Source organism: Octopus sinensis, linkage group LG10, assembly GCF_006345805.1.
Source record: "Octopus sinensis linkage group LG10, ASM634580v1, whole genome shotgun sequence".
Taxonomy (NCBI): domain Eukaryota; kingdom Metazoa; phylum Mollusca; class Cephalopoda; order Octopoda; family Octopodidae; genus Octopus; species Octopus sinensis.
Genome location: NC_043006.1, coordinates 88,287,548 through 88,307,822, shown reverse-complemented (window position 1 = coordinate 88,307,822; position 20,275 = coordinate 88,287,548).

Genomic DNA, 20,275 nt, shown 5'->3' with positions numbered 1-20,275 from the left:
GTTTCTTAAATGGCTTATAAACACCTTCTACGCTGCAGTATTTAACATTGTTTTGGTCGAATTTTTCAAGTTGACATTACCAAAACATATGAGTACTTCTGTTACGAGAATCTTCTAATCTACATTGCTCATCTACAGGATCTAACTCTCGTTTTACATTCCGTTCTATAGCAGCAATATAGGGCTCTCACCAACCTACATACCAACTGTGGTGTACTTCAAGGTTCGTTTATGCATTTCAGTTTTCTCTCTGTACATTAAGCACTTGCTTGCTGATGCTTCTAATCCAAACACTTCTTTAGTCTTAAATACAACCATCTTCCATAAGCAGTTTGGTGCACAGTTCATTAAACTTTCACCAATTCCATCGAAAACATTTTTCAACATGGCAACCTAGTTTCTTACAACAACACTAAGATGTGAAGAAAAAGGAAAAAGAAAAACAGTACAAAGGCCATTTTAAACTAGATACATAAATGGTTATTTTGTCAGGAAATTTACGTTCTTAGAACTAATCTGTCTCTCAATTTAGCAGTTCGAGCAGTCAGTCCCTTGAGTGCAAACATTAGACCAGATTTCCTATATGAACATAACGCACTAAATTGAGCTACTTCTTACTACAGCAAACGAAGATGCCTTCACCTGGTTGTTCGACCTACAAGAAATAGCATCTGATTGTCTTGGGATATGAAAAGACGTACTGGATAATACATGTGGTCCTAAAGTGTGAAAAGACAGAATATTCATGGTTCCAGTGTTTTTCATTATATGTCTGTTTTATCAATAATAACTTGGAGCTGAACTGCAACAATAACCAAAACCCATGAACCGTAGTTTCTCTCCCACTATTAATCTCGGAAATTTTGCACTAATGTCATAGGTGAAACTTCCAATTCTAATCCATAAAAATAAAACAACAAATATTTAATAACGGCCTCTACAGCTGAAATTAATATTAGTTTCTGTTGCTACAAGTCATCCCTTGTTTATGGTCAAAAGATATTTCATCCGTGACCATCAGTACAAGACCGCATATACTATGAACACTCAATGAAATTAACTACAGCACTAGACCCCGAAGGACGAAAGGTGAAATCATCCTCAAGTGATTTGAATACAGAGTGTAAAAGTTATTTAAATGGACAAAGGTTCTATAATAATGAAAATTTCTAACATAGTCACAATCATAAACTTATGGCTTGGGGTGTTAATTGATTATACTGAGCCTAATGCGTGATAGTTTTAATTTTATCGACTCTGTCATAGTCACCCTCGGCAGGGTTTGAATTCAGATTCTAAATGGATGCAACTAGATAGTGCAAGACAGTTTATCAGGTGCACTTAAAGAAAAAAACCCATCAGACCAACGAAGAAAAAGCGGTTACACGATCTCCTCGAAAACAGCAGCCAAATCTCGGACTTTTATAAAAACTTTACTGATTGCTTTGTGCAACAAAAGTTGAATCGTTTATTTTAATTTTATTTTTGGTAATTTATACTTTATCGCTTGGAAGAACTTTCTGGACTCACAGCAATATTTAACCAATCTTATAGTATCTAGAACTATGTGCTCAGTTTCTTTTGAGGCATTAATGTCCGCTTACATCTGGAGAACTGTAACAAACTGGAGCATCGGAACCTCGTCTCTGACGCTTGGAAGATTTCGTGGACTTTCCTATATTTCATGTTACAAGTTCCAACTCCAGATATATGTAAGTTTTAGACATAATGAAATTATCACTGAGACATGAAATTAATGAATAGAGAATACAATTATGTATGCATATTATGACTAATGAAATATTTTACATAATATAAGAGAAACAAGCGTGCGTAAAGCTGAACCAAGTATTACTACCCTAAATCAAATTAATATAATTTATTCTTGCCACGCACTGATACTGTCTGTTGTGACATAAACACACATCTAATTGCTTCATGAACTTCTGATAATATACAAGCACCTCATAAAACATCTATATTGAATTTACGATAGTCTAGTAGTTGACCACTGGTATTATGTATTGTAAAGCCAAGTTTAATTTTCTATACATTTTTATTATAAGGTCGTTATACTCTGTCTATTATTAAGAACGATTTTAAGTTCAAATTTTGCCGAGGCTGCCTTTGAATTTCATCCATTCGGAGTCGATAAAGTTAGTACCTGGGATCACAGGTAATCAACTTAACCCCTCCCCGAAATTGCCAGTCTTGTGTCGAAATTTGAAACCATATTTAGGTTTTACTAAAAGAAACTATCGTTTTCTTTTTTCTGTTTCCTGTTATAAAGATGTTGCGGGAAGGAAACAGAAAGAAAACTATCTGGGTAAGACAAAAATAATAATAATAATAATAATAATAATAATAATAATGAATTATTCGACAAATCGAGTAAAAGAATTATCAAAATATGTGAAATTGGTTGCCTATTTTCACTCAGCAGGCACACATTTGCTACACCAGAGATGGAACTCTTTTAAAACTTGCTACCTGCCTTCAGCTAATGAAATAAAGAAGGATGTAGCCGTTAAGTTGGCTCCTGTAGAGGAACTCTCTATTGACTTAGCATCTAACCCTCGATCAACGGACTAGAAACCGTACTCTGGTTGCTTCGCCTGGTTGTAACGTGAAGCTTAGAAAAGATTACTTCAACAAACTGTCCTTGATGGGACAAAAATGACCCAATAGGATTATATGTAATCATTGACATGTACTTGTATACGAAATACTCAACAGAACTTCTTGTGATGTCACATTCTTGAGTTCGACCCTTGTCAGCCAAAACTTACCAATAATTCCAACGATTTTCCAATTCAGAACATCATTTCAGTGCTGTTACAGATTGTTTTATTGTCTGGATTAGCATAGTTTCCATTGAATTAATTTCCTGTTGCTTACTAAGGTAAATTATAATAGGGCAATAGATAACTTAACAAACATGAAACCTGGACGAACAAGGCTGTTGTAGTTGCTGTATATATTTTTTATGGTTTTGTTTTCACTTTGTTTACAATAAAAAAAAATTGAATAACGCTTTTTCTGTAATTGTGTTTTTATTTTAAACATAATATATAGATTTATGTGGTTACAGCTAAACGTCTTCATTTTTAAGTGTGTTTCAAATGCATCTTTGCGCTCTCATTTTGAATACCAGTAACGAATGAATTTAAAAATATCTGCTACATATCCTGAGGCCCGCTGATATTTAAGAAACTGGTCACACTCTATAATATATACTACCTGGAAAAATATTTTTCTGGCCAATCAAGGTTGACCTAGTGTTGAAGAACAATAATAATTTTCTTACAAAACCCATGATAGTCGAGTCACAGAAATAACCAACATTAACAAGAAGAAACACAAATGGCGAGAGTTTGACCGTTTCAGTGGCTTTGTTCACTTTTGTTGTAAGACAGTGTTCTACTTGGGCGAATTTGGTTCTCTCTTATTCGTTCTGTTCCATTGATTCCGACAATTTCATCAACTCATTAACCAAAGTAGAATGGTGGCGAGACGGAAACAAGACAAAACAAAATTCTTATATGTATGTCTTGTTTTCTAACTCCCCACCCATTCTCTCTCTTTCTCTCTATCGAGAACACACACGCACACAGAGTTACCCTTGTTCCTGCTCTCATTCTCCTTCTCCGTCTCTTTCCACGAGTCCTCCACCTCTCTCTTCCAGTTTTCCTATCTCTCTTTCTCTCTATCATGAACACACACACACTTCCTGTCTCGTCCAGACACTTCCCCCCTCTCTCTCTTAGTCTTCCTCTATCCCTCCCTCAGTCCTCTCTTTTTCAGTTTTCTCTTTCTTTCAGATTTTCCCTCTCCTCAATTCTCTCTTCCCTCCTCTGCTGCTTCCTCCTTGTTTGTCTGTCTGTCTGTCTGTCTCTCTCTCTCTCTCTCTCACACACACACACATACTCTCTCTCTCTCAAATTCACACGTACACATACACCTATCCTTCATACACTAACTTTCAGCTATAAGTAACTAAGTTGTAAGTATTTCCGAACTCGAAATCTCTTCGCTTCATTGGAGAAAGTAGAAAAAAAGTGAACAAAAATAAATATAAGTAAAAAAAATTATATAAAAATCTTTGAATGAAAAACAAACAAAAAAACAACGCGAACACTAATATGGCATCTTTGCAGAAATCTTTGGCATTGACGTTTGATTGGTCAGATCGAAGGTGGTATAGGTTGTTGGTCGGAGTGGAAGTGAAGTATGTAGAACTGACATAGAATTTGCATCAGCAACAATAACAACGATAGTAACCACTGAGATAAAAGAAAAAATAATAATGAACAATAAAAATGACCAAAGAATACAAATAATCTTTACAGGAAGCAAAATGTACACACACACACGTGTATACAAATACATATCTTCAAATGTGTGTGTGTGCGTGTGTTCGCATATAAGATATATATATATATATTATATATATATATATATATATATATACATGGACATTATGTATTGTGTATAAATGTATGTGTATGTATATGTTGCCTGTATATATATATATATATATGTATATGTGTGTGTGTATGTGTGTGTATGTTTGTGTGTACATATACACATACATGTATAAATACATCTGTATATATGTGTGTGCGTGTGTTCGCATACAAGATATATATATACATGCACATTATGTATAGTGTATAAATGTATGTGTGTAAGTATATGTTGCATGTTTATATGTGTGTGTGTATCAGCACAGCCAGCGGTGTCTCATGTACATATGTGTATGTATATATATATATATATATATATATATATATATATATATATATATATAGTGTATGTACATAGTGTAAGTATACATATGGAGATCGGATGTGTGTATGTATATATATATATATATATACACACATACGAATATATATATGCATGTGCATATCTATTAAGTATATATATATATATATATATATATATATATATATATATATATATATATATATATATATATAATGTTTACATACACATTGTGTGTGATGTGTGAGTGTTATTTATACGCGTAAGACACTCATTTTAATATGGACTTAAATCAAAGATCCTCTCTATTCTTGTGTACCGTGTTGACAGATCAGTGAGGCGTGGACTGGATTACATCGATACTCTATCATACAACCAATTGAAGCGGCATCGGTGAGCCTCGGTGGAATTGCCGGTCTTCGTTGAAATGCGCTTTCGACCGTGTTAACACTTTCTAATACCAACCGCCTATTGATCTTCGATTTCGACCGCCAACCACCTCCTCTACTTAGTCTATTGGCCATCAAAAACTTAATCAGGAAACCTGAAACGGTATCGAAAATTATAAGCAATTCTATTGAAGCTGGGGAAGGAGCGCTGATGAATATATGTTTGCGATGGTGGTAGTAGTAAGGAATATTGAATGACGTAGGTGTAGTAGTAGCAGGGGTGCTGGTTACTAGAGTATGTTAGAATTATTGGTGATTGTATTTCGGACAGGTATAGTACGTTTGGGGAGTTACAGTAATTATGATTAATGGAGTTAGTGTTTAGGGGTCGATATGGTCGAATTAGGGGATTTATTATAATGACAGTGGTGATATTACTGTGAGTAATAATATGGATTTTCTTTTAACAGAGGCACAAGGCTACTAAATGTGAGAAACACGTATATAATCAATTATATTGACTCCAGAAAGCAACAAAAAAAAAAGAAGAAAAAAAAACGCCGGCGGTATTTTGGATAAGATGCCCCAGGTCTTATAAGAAAGAAGTTTACAGAAGTCGGGTGGAGAGGGGTATGCTAAAGACATTGAATAAAAAAAGAAAAAAATTATTTTTAGAATCGTAATTTCCGTTGTATGAACCATCGGAATACTATAAAATTAAGAATTTTTTTCTTTTTGTTTTTTCATGAAGTATGGGGATTGTGATATGAAACTCCGTCAAAATTACAGGCACATTAAAAACAAAAATTGAAAACTATTACATACATTTTTTTATTCATCATATTAGTGTACCACAAATTTCTGAAATAAACACATTTTTCAAGACAATCATTGGTATAGATTTTGTAAACCCTCAAAATGCATGACACACTCTGCTCAAGAACCACTGCATGACACATAGAACAGTAAGCAGCAGAAGCACAGTTAATGATTGTTGCTATTAAAGATTTATGCCACCAAGGTTTTGTTCAAAGATCTTTAGCCCCCAGATATGAAACCAAGTTGGTGATTATACTGCATTTTCTGACAGGAAACTCTTTCAGTACCTACAATGTTTCTATATGCCTATAAGATTTTTGTGGTAGCCTCCGCGGAAATTAGCAACGTCGACTCAGTGAACAAGCTACAGGTATTGTTCAGATCACCTATAAGTTTACTGGTGATGTTCATCCCAGCCTGGTGTTTTGGTCTAATTATTGATCGGTTCGCTATTTTTGTATGTATTTATATATTTATTTATTTGTATTGATGTAGCCAACAGGTCAACTGACACTTGTGGTGATATTAGTAGTGACTAGAATACCCTTGAACTATCTGTTTAATGTGTACCACGAAAGTGTCTCAGACTGAGTTTGAGTGTGACAACAGGACCACAGGCATGACATCTTCCCGGATGTACATTGCCACTCCACCATGAGTCCTTTCTCTCCTGTCAGTTCGAAACCCAACATACCCTGTTGTGTGTATCTCAGCATTTAATATGTCCACATTCAGATGTGTTTCTGGTTAGTGTCACGCATATTGCTTGATTACATGCCACTAAGTCTCTCAGGTACTGTGTTTGGCATTGTTGGGACGCTGTGCGGACCCTGATGTTCAGCCAGATTAGACCACATTTATAGCTTATTTTTAATACAAAGCATGACATAACAAAATAGGTGACGTAACATATCTTACGGCCGTTTCCGATCAGTTGCCAAAATGCTGTCTATAAATAAATGCGAGAATACAGTTCTTCATCTTCATAGAGCATTCGAATTAAAGCAACGGAAGTCAGATACACTGAATGCACTCAAAAAAACCTGTGGTAAAAGTAATTTTACACCGAGATACGAACGGGTCCTTTACGAAATATTTACCCACTTGAAAATAATTTTTAAAAAATTAGAGTATTGACTGTTTAAAGAAAGCTAAAATATAAATACTTACTGTACAAACAACTTGTATTTTTGAAATCACATTCACTTAAAAATATTTCAAAATAATTAAAATATTGTGTTTAACAAAAGCGAAAATAGAAACATTTACTGTAAAAATAACTTGTATTTTTTCATTGGCAAGTTAAAGTCACTAAGACTTTGCCCAGGTCGTGAAGTTTGTCTTCAAAATACAGAAGACATTGATCTTAATGTCTCTAAGCGAAATGTTAGAGTTTCTTCCTTCCAGGGTCATGTTGTTTTCGGAGTATTTTCCCATTATGCACTGTTTTGGGTATTTATGAATACCCCAAACCACCCCATATCTCAGGAATCCGTGGTTCGATTTACGCGAAATTTATTTTATTCCGTTTGTATTCACATTTTAGGGATGTTTTAATTCGTAGTATTTTCCCATTATGCGCCAGTTTAGCTGTGTTAAATGACAGACAAGCAAGTAATCTGAGAGTTTTAGTATATAGATAGTGGTAGTTGCAGATGTAATCTAATGTTGGTTGGGGTTCTAGCAATTGTACTGATAATGATAGTTTTTGTAACAGTGGTGGCAATGGTAGTAGTTATAATGATAATTATAGAGGCGATCCTAATGGTAGTTATTGCAATGATAGTATAAACTGTAGCAGTGTGGTGTAGGTAGTGGTTTTACCTACAGCTGCGCTGTCGTTACGGTGGTGGTGACGGTGGTAGTAGTGGCTTTGTTGGTAAAAGAATGGTGTTCTCGTATGGATATATCATATCTCATGCATTTATTGTTGTGTTCTCTATTCAGCAAACCAAACGACAGATCAAATGTTTCTTTGAAACGCTTCCTTCCTTTATATTCTTTGAAAATTATCTTTGTCTTATATTCTTTAGGGAATTTGCCATATACCTACTTATATGCACATGACGTATATATGTATGTGTGTCTCTATGCATATACATGTCTGTATATGTATAAATGTGTGTGTAGACACGTATATATACATATATGTGTGTAAGTGTCAGTATATGTTTGTGTGAGTGTGTGTGTTTATAATCTTTGCGCATATATACGTGTGTGTATATATAGCGTACATTATGTATGTAAATTCATGCATTATAAATTATTGACTAGTTGATATAGTGATTCAAGATAGTACATTTTTTATCTTTCAAAGAAACAAAAGATTGTTGTTGACAAAGTTGAAAAGTAGTGTCATGTATAAAACATAAATCAAAAGTACGTTTAAACCGATTACTAAGAATGGTTTATGATTTTGGAAACTCATGCAGACCATTCAATAGCTGTGAATTCTTTATCAATTGGTTGTAGATATTTTCTTCGTATTTGGATGAGGCATTCACCTCATTCACGATATCTGTTTTTGTGAGGAGTCTAAGTGTTCCGCATCAGAAGATAATATCTGATCTACTGTTTGAACAGAATTTTTAGTGAAATATGTAAATGTCTGAAATGAAATCTTATTGTTATTTCAACTATTAAACTACGGCCATGCTGAAGCACCGCCTTCAAAGGTTATTAACCGAACATATATATAAACCTCAGTACTCAATTTTACTGATCCCTATGTTTCAAACGACCCTAGTTGCCTTTTGATACAATAAGGCAACACTTGACGCATCGTTTCATACTTATTAACACACACACACACACCTATTGACTGACATGGCTTTGTGATTCCCAGATAGTCTTTTCCACTGTCGTTTATACTGTCAGGCGTCTAGACCACCCTGGGGTAGTTGGACAATGTATTTCCTGGACAATTGAACAGGATTACTCTTATAGTGTGCAATGAATGTTCTCTTACTTTTAGTGACGTTTAGCTGAAATATAATATCATAACATATTTACTATCATAACATATTTACAACAAAATGACATAAACAAAACTTAAAATATAAAGAGAACAAATTATAACAAATAAAATTAAAAATTGTGTGTATTAATTAAATGCTAAAGGGATTTCACAATCACTCGGTACACATTCATCAAATTTCCGCACAATATCCGCCTACGAAATTCTACTTGTTAGGAGGTGATTTACCAACCCAAGGTTACAGTACAAGAGCTGCATTGAGGAATGGAACATCACATGATTGTGAAACAAACTTGACCGTAGGGTTATTTGAACTAATTAACCTCATCTATATAGATGAGCATTTGTATCTACACTAGGCAAAAATATTGTAGTGTAAGTACTGTTACATATTTTTTTTATATTTATAGAGGAGACTAGCTATTTTGACCCATGCTTCGCTCGGGTTTTGGTGATGGTGTTGTTTTGTGTGTGTTGTCTCCTTTTCCCTTTCTTCTTTTGTTCATCTTCCTTGCCTGGTTCTTTTTATTGCTCTCTTCTTTATCCCCCTTTCCAAAATCCCCCAAATTTTTACACCCACAATTAAAGATAACCGCAGCAACACGAAAAGCCACCATTATTCAAACAGCGCAACCCGTCTATCCCATAAAACTCAATTTTACCTATATTCCTCACCATGGCAACCAAACGGTAGCCCCGAGCAACTTGCAACCCTCTTCACACCTTTGCCCACCCCATTTTACCCGTAGTGTAAATTTTGGCGTCAATCCGACACCATCTACCACCCCTTAAACCGTTCCCATCCCAAAATGAGACATATAACCAAGAAATCAAACAGTATTTTCGCATTTCAGCTTTATAGATATTGATGAGGAATAGTTACAATTTTAAAGTATGGAGACTTGCTACTAATAGTTTCACATTTAGCCCTTTTATTAATGCATTTCCTTTCTTCAATAGCTCTCTATAACATATCTATTGCATCATCACATCAACCAGGAAGGTAAAACCTCGTATGATGCTTTTAAGTAGCAGATGAAGATAAAGTTGATAACTTCTGCATGAAGTGATACAACCAGAATTTCCAGTTATGTCACAGTAGTTATGAAACATTTAATATATATTTATATACATATTTAATGGCTCACCACTTCCAAGATAGTGGAGGTGTGGGAGCCTTTCCGATTGCGATGAAGATATACTTGTAATAAGTCTCAAGGGAATCTACCCTCACTTTTTGCTATGTTCTTATCTTCTAATTGTTGGGATACATCGCCACATGGAACTTACTGTATATAAGCTGAATGTTTCTTTTCTATATTTCTATTGATGATAGATTGTCCAACCGCATACGTTGTTCAGTTATCTCCATATGTGAAGTGTTTTAAGTAGTTTCTCAGTTTAACTTGTATTCGATTTATTTACTAAAAGTGACATGTTCAATATATCAATACAGAAGTTCAAGCCGGACATTAACCGAATCAAGTTAATGAAGATGTCTGGGAAGAAGTGCAAAAGTCCTGGATGCCACTTGCCTCCTTAGGTCAAATAACTGGAATTCTTTTTTTTTTTAAGAAAAAAAGTCGGTGGCTTGCTGTGCTTTTATAATCTTTAGTTTGATGCTTCGTGATTTTGAATTAATTTCCTGCTAACAAAGACCTTTTTATTGGTGCTGGACCTAATAACATTATGAATACAACAATCGACCGACTTCTTTCTCCCTCAGTCTTTCTTTCTCTTCGCCCTCCCACTTCCCTATCCTTTATGCAAGCTATTTGTGCCCTGTTAAAACAAAAATCAATACATTCATGTCAGCCCTCACTGTTAGTAGGATTTTTTTTCTTGAATACACCTGATCTTTTGTCAGCATGAATCAAATTTTGTCAATTAAAGATTAATATATATTTTCCCATGGCGACAGTTGTTTAGGCGGCTAACCGAATTAAATGCCTCACAGTACGGGGTTTAGTTTATCCCACTAAGTTTTGAATTAAAAATCCCCACAAGAAAGTCATTTACGTTTCTTTCCTCCAAAGCCAATAAAAATAATCACCACTCAGTCGATTCAATCAACTTTACCTTCTCTTCTCAAACTGGTTACTTTGTACCAATGTTGAAGGTCAATATAACCCTCTGAGTAATCCAACAGCGAAAGTGCAAAACGGATTTACACAAAGCCTGCTACAGCTAATAACAATGGCCTGTGTTTAGATTTCGCTACGTCTAGTATATCAAATTATCTGCACAAGAGGTTTATTCAAATTGGAATAGATTTGTGCATAGTCCATCCCACTGTATATATTCTAGCAGAATGTGAATACTTGATGTAAGTATTCGCGATGGAATATTTTGCTAAGAAATAAACAGTACTGCTCAAAACATAATCAACGTATTCATAAATTCTATATATCCGTTTACATTCCTTTTACCAAACATCAGCTTTGGTGGTTTCAATGTGTAGTCCCTCTGTGATCTAGACTGATTTTACGAACAATGCTCTGGAGTCTGAATTGCTCTGTTTTTACAATACAAGTGTCGGGGTACCCAAAAGAAACGGGAATTTTGCAATATTATTTTATTCACTTAGTTTTACATGTTTATACTTTTATCAACTTTAAAGTATTCTCCATTTGAAGTAAAGCATGGGTCCAGTCGCGTTTTCCACTGTTCGACTTTCTCCTAGAACTCTTGTGAAGTGATGCCTTTTAACGACTCCGTCACTTTTTTATTTTTTATTTTTTATTTTTCACCTTTTCCACATCTGCAAAACGTTTTCCTTTAAGGTCTTTGTACATTCGGGGAACAAAAGAGTTGCTAGGAGCAAGATCGGGTGAATAGGGAGGGTGGGTAAACGGGTTCATGCTAGTTTTGGTCCAAAACTGTCACACTCAAAGCAGTGTGCGAAAGGGTATTGTTGTGACGAAACCACCACTCTCCACTTCGCCACTCGTCGGGGCGTTTTCGTCTCGCCGTGTGTTGCAAACGCTTCAGAACTGCCAAATAAAGTGTCTGGTTAACAGTTTGACCAAGAGGAACAAATACTGTTTGGACAATTCCTTTTGTATCGATGAAACAAATCAGCATCGTCTTGACATTGGACTTCACTTTTTGACACACTTTTTGGCATACTTTTTCGGTGACATTGAATACGTTCGTTGACTTGATTGCTGCTTCGCTTCCGGATTGTAACCGTAGCACTAGCTTTCGTCACTAGTGATGACCTACGAAAAAAGATTCGGATCAACTTCCAGCCGTTCTTTTAGTTCACGACACGCATTCAGTCGTGACTGCTTTTGTTCTTTCGCGAGCAAGTGTGGCACAATTTTGGCTGCAACTCTTTTCCTTCACAATTCCTCGCTCAAAATTCGTTGGTAGGAGCTCCTGGACACACCAGTCATATCAACAAGTTCGTCAATTTTTCGGTGACGGTCCTCCAAGATAAGTTCTTTAATTTTCATGATGCTTTTATTCGTTCAGGAGGTTGACAGTCATCCTGAACGAGGTTGGTCTTCAACTTGTGTTTCGCTTATGGCATTGTCCTTGTAAACTGTTTGAGACATGAGAACTGTTTCGGCCGCTGTTTTCCCTAGCAAAAAACAGAATTCCACTGAAGCACGTTGTCCTTTCGATTCAGCCATCGCAAAACGAACAGGGGAGAAGCACTAGAAAACAAAGACGCACCTCGTGGCAGTACGAACTCACCGGACGATACCGATAGGCAGACTGATGCCTGAGGATCGCATCAAATAGCTTCTAGTGGCGGAAGCCGGAACTACAACGGACTTGTCCCACAGAGAACGTTTCCGGTTACTTTTGGGTACACCCTCGTACATAGGCCAGCAATGTTTTTGCCGTTATAGACTCTTTGTAACCAGAAAAGGAACACACAGCAGATAGGAAAACGAGAAATAAAAAAGTAGAATAAATGATTATATATGTATTTGCGTGTGCTTGTGTGTGTGTGTGCGCGCGCACGTAAGAGAGAAGAAGAGAGACAGTTTAGTATAAAAGTATGTAATAGCATAACGTGTACCACACACACACACACACGGTTGCATGCACGTGTGTATAATAGATTATTTTGAATTTTGAATTGTAAAAATAAAATGTACTGTTATGAATAATGTTGTCTTAAAATTTTGCTAGAATATGTCGTTTGATTTTTTTTCTCAGTCAGTTTGGATTGCGTGGTCGTAGTGGAATTATTATCCTGTTCATAATTTCTCTTACAGGAGTCTCTTGGTTTGGAGCATGTCTCAAATATTTGTGTTGCTTCTGTAACTTGTCTAAGTGATGTGTCAGTTAGATGTGAAGAAAGGATTATTTTTTATCTCAATGGCTTATTTGTTAGTATCGATGTTAGCATCTTTTCATTGAATTTTGCCAGTGTTCCTCTATTTTATTTTCGCCATTTCTCCTATAAGTTATATAATTTTCTTACATTATTTTTCTATGCATCTCATAGTGTATACGGTATATAACGTCTGTGGTACTACAATTTAGTTTATTTGCTGATCTTGCAGTATGATATGGAACAATTTTAATCAGAGTTTTCGTAAATGGATTTATCCTACTGATTAATGAACAACACAGTTCCGCTACATCTTTAATTCTGAGTTTTATATCGTTTAAAACCTTTCTGAATCTGTAAGCTAGTTCATTCTAATAACTCTTCCAGTTCAACGTCCTAAAATACTAAATGTGTAGTTTGTAAAACTTAAACCTGTATTGGATATATTGAATTAATATGGATAATTTATCCTTTTGTCTAACACTACCAGCAAGCTACGAACATCAGTTAATACTGATAATGATAATTTGAAGAAATTTTGGCTCTTCTGTTTACTCTGATTCTGACTTGTTGATTATATCCAGTAAAGAGTTAAGTTTGGTTGATAAAATTTCGTACATGTTTTTGATGTTCACATGGTCAACACATTGGTTATTCGTATTTCATCACTTTTACTAGACCTGCTATCAAGATGTTTATTATTTTTTTTTTTAATATTTGATACATCAAACTTATGCTAGACACAGTATTTTGTAGCCATGAATTTTATATAATGTGAATGATAGGATCTTTATTTCGTTTTCTATAACTTCTGACCAGATTCAGGATAGGCAGTCTGTTGTTAGGGCTAGTGAATATCGTGGATGGGGTTAGCTATGTATTTGACGCTCTCCATGGTGTTTCTTTTTTCTAATTCCTGGGTATAGTTTTCTGTAAAAGAAACAATAAAGTTTTTGTCATTTACGTATCTGGAATACATATAGCTGTGGAATTTTTTGCTAGAAACTTTTTGAATCTTCTGTTTCTCTACAACATAAAGAGGTTGACTAAGCTGTGCAATCCTGTCTTTTTCCTTGGCACAGTGCTTCTCTACCATCCAATGGGTCTTCTTTTCTAAAACGGTAGGGAGAAATTTGAATGAGATTTGCTTGCTGTTTCAAGTCATTTATGCATAAACACCTTTCATTCTTTATAAGAATAGCACTATATGACTTAATGTGTCCAGAGGCTCATATAGGCTATCTTGTGTATTTGTAACATTTGGTATGAATTTAGCAAATAACCTTTTATGTCATGTTATAGTTATAAGCAAAGCTTGCTTTTGTTTTACACGTTGTAACCATTTTTCTACATTGTTAGCAAGAATTGCGACAGATAAACTGATGTCAGGTAGACAGATGTGGATATCACTAATGGAAATCAAATGTTATCATGTTTCAATGATGCAAGGGGGTGGATATCATACAATACATATATTTAGCTTAAGATTCACGCCACCCCACATCCCACTCACAAACACAAAAGATGGATACATCATTATTTTGCCTTGCTTCCACGAAATTCCTTTAGTCTCTGTATTTTGAACAAAGAAAGATATTTCTTTGTTCAAAATGACAGAACTAGTTTCTCAGAAAAACCTATTCTTGTGTGTATATTGTCATGTAGACAATGTACTACATACTGTTTGCGTTTCTCTACATAGTCTAATGCATAAATATATAGACCTGTATGTGTATATAATTTGTATACTATTCTGTAGTTCTCTAAAGTATGTGATTATATATAAACATTTTATAAATATATGAATTATGAATATTGTTTATATGTATGTACACACACACGCATACTTACATAAATACTTACACACTCATATATATATGATGAACATACAAGGGTATATAGAAAGTGTATATTTAAGTGACGAAATGAAACAAACGAATGATGAATTCCATTTCCTTGTTACACAGGTATCACCAATCAACTTAACGAATAGTTTTCTATAATTTTGTGTGCATGCCTGTTAAGCATCTGTTGAAATTATCTGTAATGGTGGAAGTCTTTTGAATAAATTGAGGAAATTAAATGAGGAAATGAAATATATTGATTCTTTGTTAGAAATCATTAAAAAAATTTAACATTCCTTTTCTATTTTTTTTGCTATACAGGCAGCTAGAATTTTAGTGATAGATGTTCGATGTGTGTATGTTTAATGCGAGTATGTATGAATGCATAATATAGCAGTAAGCATACGTATGGTTCAGTGGTTAAGAAGTTTATTTCACAACCACGATGTACCACTCTAGTATCCTGCTATGCAGACGTTTGGCAAGTGTTTATTATTCTACTGTCGACTTCATCTAAGTCATGTGAATTAAATTGAGTAGCTGGAAACAGTGGGAGCCTTTGGATAGACGGTCCCTGTGATTTAAAGGCCAGCCTTGTCACACAGTGTGTGATGTTGATTCTGCATAAGAATTAGGTTTAGGGTACAAGTGTTTATTGAATACTCAGCCACTTACACCATGATTCAAGAGTAGACAATTTAGTTGTTAGAACAACTGGAATATTTATTGTCACAGCTGGTGAAAATCTATTTAATATACATATATATATGTACATACATACATACATACATACATACAAACTTATGATACTTATGAGTGGCACAGTGAAGATTTGTAAGACATTCGAAAGATTCTCCATCTGAGGTTCTTTAGGTAAATAGATGCACACATTTGGGTATGTACATTGACAGCTCAACCAAATCACCAATTCAGCCACATATTTACAAACACCAGGAACCCTCTTAACTCAAAAGTCTTGTCACTTTATTAGTAACTGGCTTGAACTCTTTTAAAAAGAACTTGAATAACACTCAGAGAAAAACATACATAAATATGTAAACAAATACATATATGTACATACATACGATTGTGTATATACATCTGTACACATAGATATATAATAGGCCAGGTCATATATATAAAAATATCTGCACATCTGTGTATACATGTGTGTTTGTAACATATATATAAATGTAAATGCATATGTGTATATATATGAGTATGTGTGTGTGTTGAATGTATATATGTTTGGTATTCAATCTAGGTATTCAAGTATTATTATTATTCAAGTAAAAATATATTAATTTCAGACAACTATGAAATGTGTAAAAGAAAAGAGTAAAATAGTATTAAAAAACCCCCAAACAAAACATGTCTATAATATATGGAATTAGTTTTTAATTTTGAATTTTTGAATGAAGTTTTTCTCTTGCCAATATCTAATGTATTTCTTTTGGTGTACTTTAACAAACTGTTCTCTTATTAATGACAGCAAATACATTTGTACAAATTATGAAACCATTTGTAGACAGTCGAAATAGTTCTGTTGAAAGAGTTGTGGATCTAACAAACCCTAGTTCAATTTTGGGTGTCAGCATGCAAATAAGATTCTGCTTTCTTCTTGAAATTTATTATTTATCAAAATCTCTAAAGACAGTGTGTTAGTAGAATGGCTAGAGTGTAGGAAAAAATATTTTACAGTATTATCTCTGGTTCTTTACATCCCGAGTTCAAACCCCACTGAGGTCAAATCTTCCTTTCATTCCTAGATGGTGGGGGTCAATAAAATGGAGTACCAGTCAAGTGCTGGGGTTGATGTAATCAAGAAGACCCTCCCACCAAGTTTAGTCATATTTCATTGTTTTAATTTATGCAAGTGTCTTCTTGGGCTGACCAAGGCCTTGTGAGTAGATTTGGTAGATGGAAACTGAAAGAAGCTCATCATATATGTATGTATTTGTGTGTCTGTGTTTGTCCCCCCACCATCACTTGACAACCGATGCTGGTTTGTTTATGTCCCCATAACTTAGTGGTTTGGCAAAAGAGACAAATGGAATAAGTACTAGGCTTACAGAGAATAAGTCCTAGGGTTGATATGTTTGACTGAAAGCAGTGCTCCAGCATGGCAAAGTCAAATAACTGAAAAAATAAAAGTATTGATTCTTGATGGGTTATGTGTGTGGATGTGAATTTGACAAGGACAGGATTTCAGTTCAGAACATGGAGAGGTGAAGTGTGTAGGGTGATGCTCTTCTATACATCATTTTGTCCCTGAAAAATTCCTATGACAATGTTAGATTGATTGTATTTATTTATTAATTTACTTTTTTGTGTGATAAAAATTTGCATTTTGAGAAAAAAATATTAAAAAAATCTATTTTTCATCATATTTTTTCTCTTTCAATCTATAATTAAAAAACTTATTTTTTACTTCATGCAAATTTTCTTGTTTAGCAAATCTCTTGGAAAAGAGAAAATATATGAAAAATACCTTTCTAGGCACAGAGCTATGCCTACTATTTGTCTTTATAAAAGAAATGTATTTCTGTAAGTATATATGCATTAAATGTTAGGCATATTAGTGAATGTATGTGAATAATATAAGAATAAGGATGAAAATAATTCTTTCTGTACTACTGATGTGCAGAAAAAAAAGAGTCCCTGCTAATTTACCATTTCACAGTTTCTTCACTTCTCGTCATACAAGGCAAACTTGGATTCCTTCTCTAAATTATAGCTTAGATTAGTTGCTTATGAAGTAGTCAAAAATTAGTCTAACACTGTAGTATTGACTCTAATTTGCATATTTATACTTTTAACAGCTTGTATTTAATTGACCAATATTAATTTAAGCTTAAAATGGTGTAATTCAGAAGAACTGAAATAAAATTTTATATTTAACCCACAGAGACTTTGTAATATTTAAATTTATTTCTGTTCTGATTTATGTTGTGCATCATAAGATATTGTGTGTATGTATGTGTGTGTGTGAGTGTGTGTATCTGCTTGTCTGTCTGGCTATCTGTCTGTGTAGATAGATAGATAGATAGCAACCTCATTGCTTAGTTTGCAACAAGATTGGTGCCCAAGACTCTTTACAGGGCCTTCAAGGATGATGTTAAACTGGGCAACGAATTAAGTGTGTGTGTGTGTGTGTTATGGCTGACCTCCAACCACAATCAGCATGCAAGAAATGAAACATTGTAACAAGATGTTGCTCTTCAACTCCTTGAATCATACCAAAATCTTCTACCCATGCCGGCATGGAGAGTGAATATAAAATGACAATAATGATAATGTATGTCTGTGTGTGTGTGTGTAGGTATAGATAGATAAATAGACAGCTAGATTGCTAGATATATTTCATTATATTATCTCCTACGTATTATGGTTGTTAATTCTTCTTTTCTCTTAAATTTTTTATCAATTAATTTATTTCCTGTTTTGAATATACCATTATACCATTTATATAGTTTTTGTAGCATTAATTCTACTCACCCTTCTCCTCTAACACTTTGCCTAAAAGCAGCCTATGGGCTTTGCTTGGATTGGAGTGGTTGTGTGGTAAGAAGCTTGCTTCCTGACCACACGGTTCTGGGTTCAGTCCCTCTGCATGGCACCTTGGGCAAGTGTCTTCTTGGGCTGACCAAGGCCTTGTGAGTAGATTTTGTAGATGGAAACTGAAAGAAGCTCATCATATATGTATGTATTTGTGTGTCTGTGTTTGTCCCCCCACCATCACTTGACAACTGATGCTGGTTTGTTTATGTCCCCATAACTTAGTGGTTTGGCAAAAGAGACAAATGGAATAAGTACTAGGCTTACAGAGAATAAGTCCTAGGGTTGATATGTTTGACTGAAAGCGGTGCTCCAGCATGGCAAAGTCAAATAACTGAAAAAATAAAAGTTTAAATGAATATATACATATATATATATATATATATATATATATATATATATATTAATGTGTGTGTGTGTGTTCATCATCATCATCATCATCATCAGCCTGATCATTATCCTTAAGTTCAATTGTTTAATATTTCCATAGGTTGGACAAAACTGCATCTTGCTATTTGTTACATTTCTTTGTCATCTTTTTTAAGGGGTTCAGCATCCTAAGATCAGGATTTCACAGTTCTATCATCATTCCTTAATAGTAACTCAATTAAACTTTCAGTCCACCCTTGTATTCTAGTGGCATTTGAACTCAAACCATAGAATAATCATTGTGCTATATTTAATCTATCCCTCAATGATTTTAGTCACTCCATTATTTTCTTCTGTATTTTGAGTTGTGGAATTGTTAAAGTATTGAATAAAATTTCTTACAATATCTAGACATTACAAGTTCAAATCATATTGAGGTCAACTTCGATCCTTCTAGGGTTGATGAATGAATTTATCTGTCAAGTACTGGGATCAATTTAATCAACTATCTCAACTCTACAGTACAAACTCTTTGTAACTATGTGAGAAATCAATAATAATTATTCTTTATCTAGTAAAGAAAATACAAAGACCAGTAATTATCTTTTCACTATGAACCATCCTGTCTTGCTCTGCCTTGTTTCATAGAAGCATTTAACATCCTTTTATGCATATTTTATATATTGCTGTACAATCAGAATGAAGTAACAGGAGATGGGAAGGATAATTATGCAGCCTCAGTAACATTTGTAACATAATGTAATCTAAGGAAACTGTTCTTGCAAAGAAACAAAATCTATTACAAAATGATATCTTATTATCACATATTACTATAGCCAATTGTGGTGGCTCTGTGTGGTAACTTTATCTAAATTTCCCTTATATCATTCCCTCTTACCTTCAAAAATACTAAAACAAGGAAAGATACATTGACTAATGTAGTCCTAGATGCATAATATCTGAAATAAAGGATACACTGATCATAGCTGGAATCATTATAGATATATTTGATCATGATTGATCAAGGGTTAAACAATAATAGCTATTGGTGCATCATTACAACTATTGATATTGACTATGTTAAAAGTTAGTCTTAAACAGGAGGAGGAGGTATTGTGCATGGAGTTAGTCCTAGCATACTATTAGTTCTGAGTTTATAAACTTGGATGGCAAATGAAATCTGGTGAGATTTGAACTCAAAACAGTGTAGTAATAAACAGCCTCCAGGCATACTTCTTAGTGTTTGTACATACCCAAAATA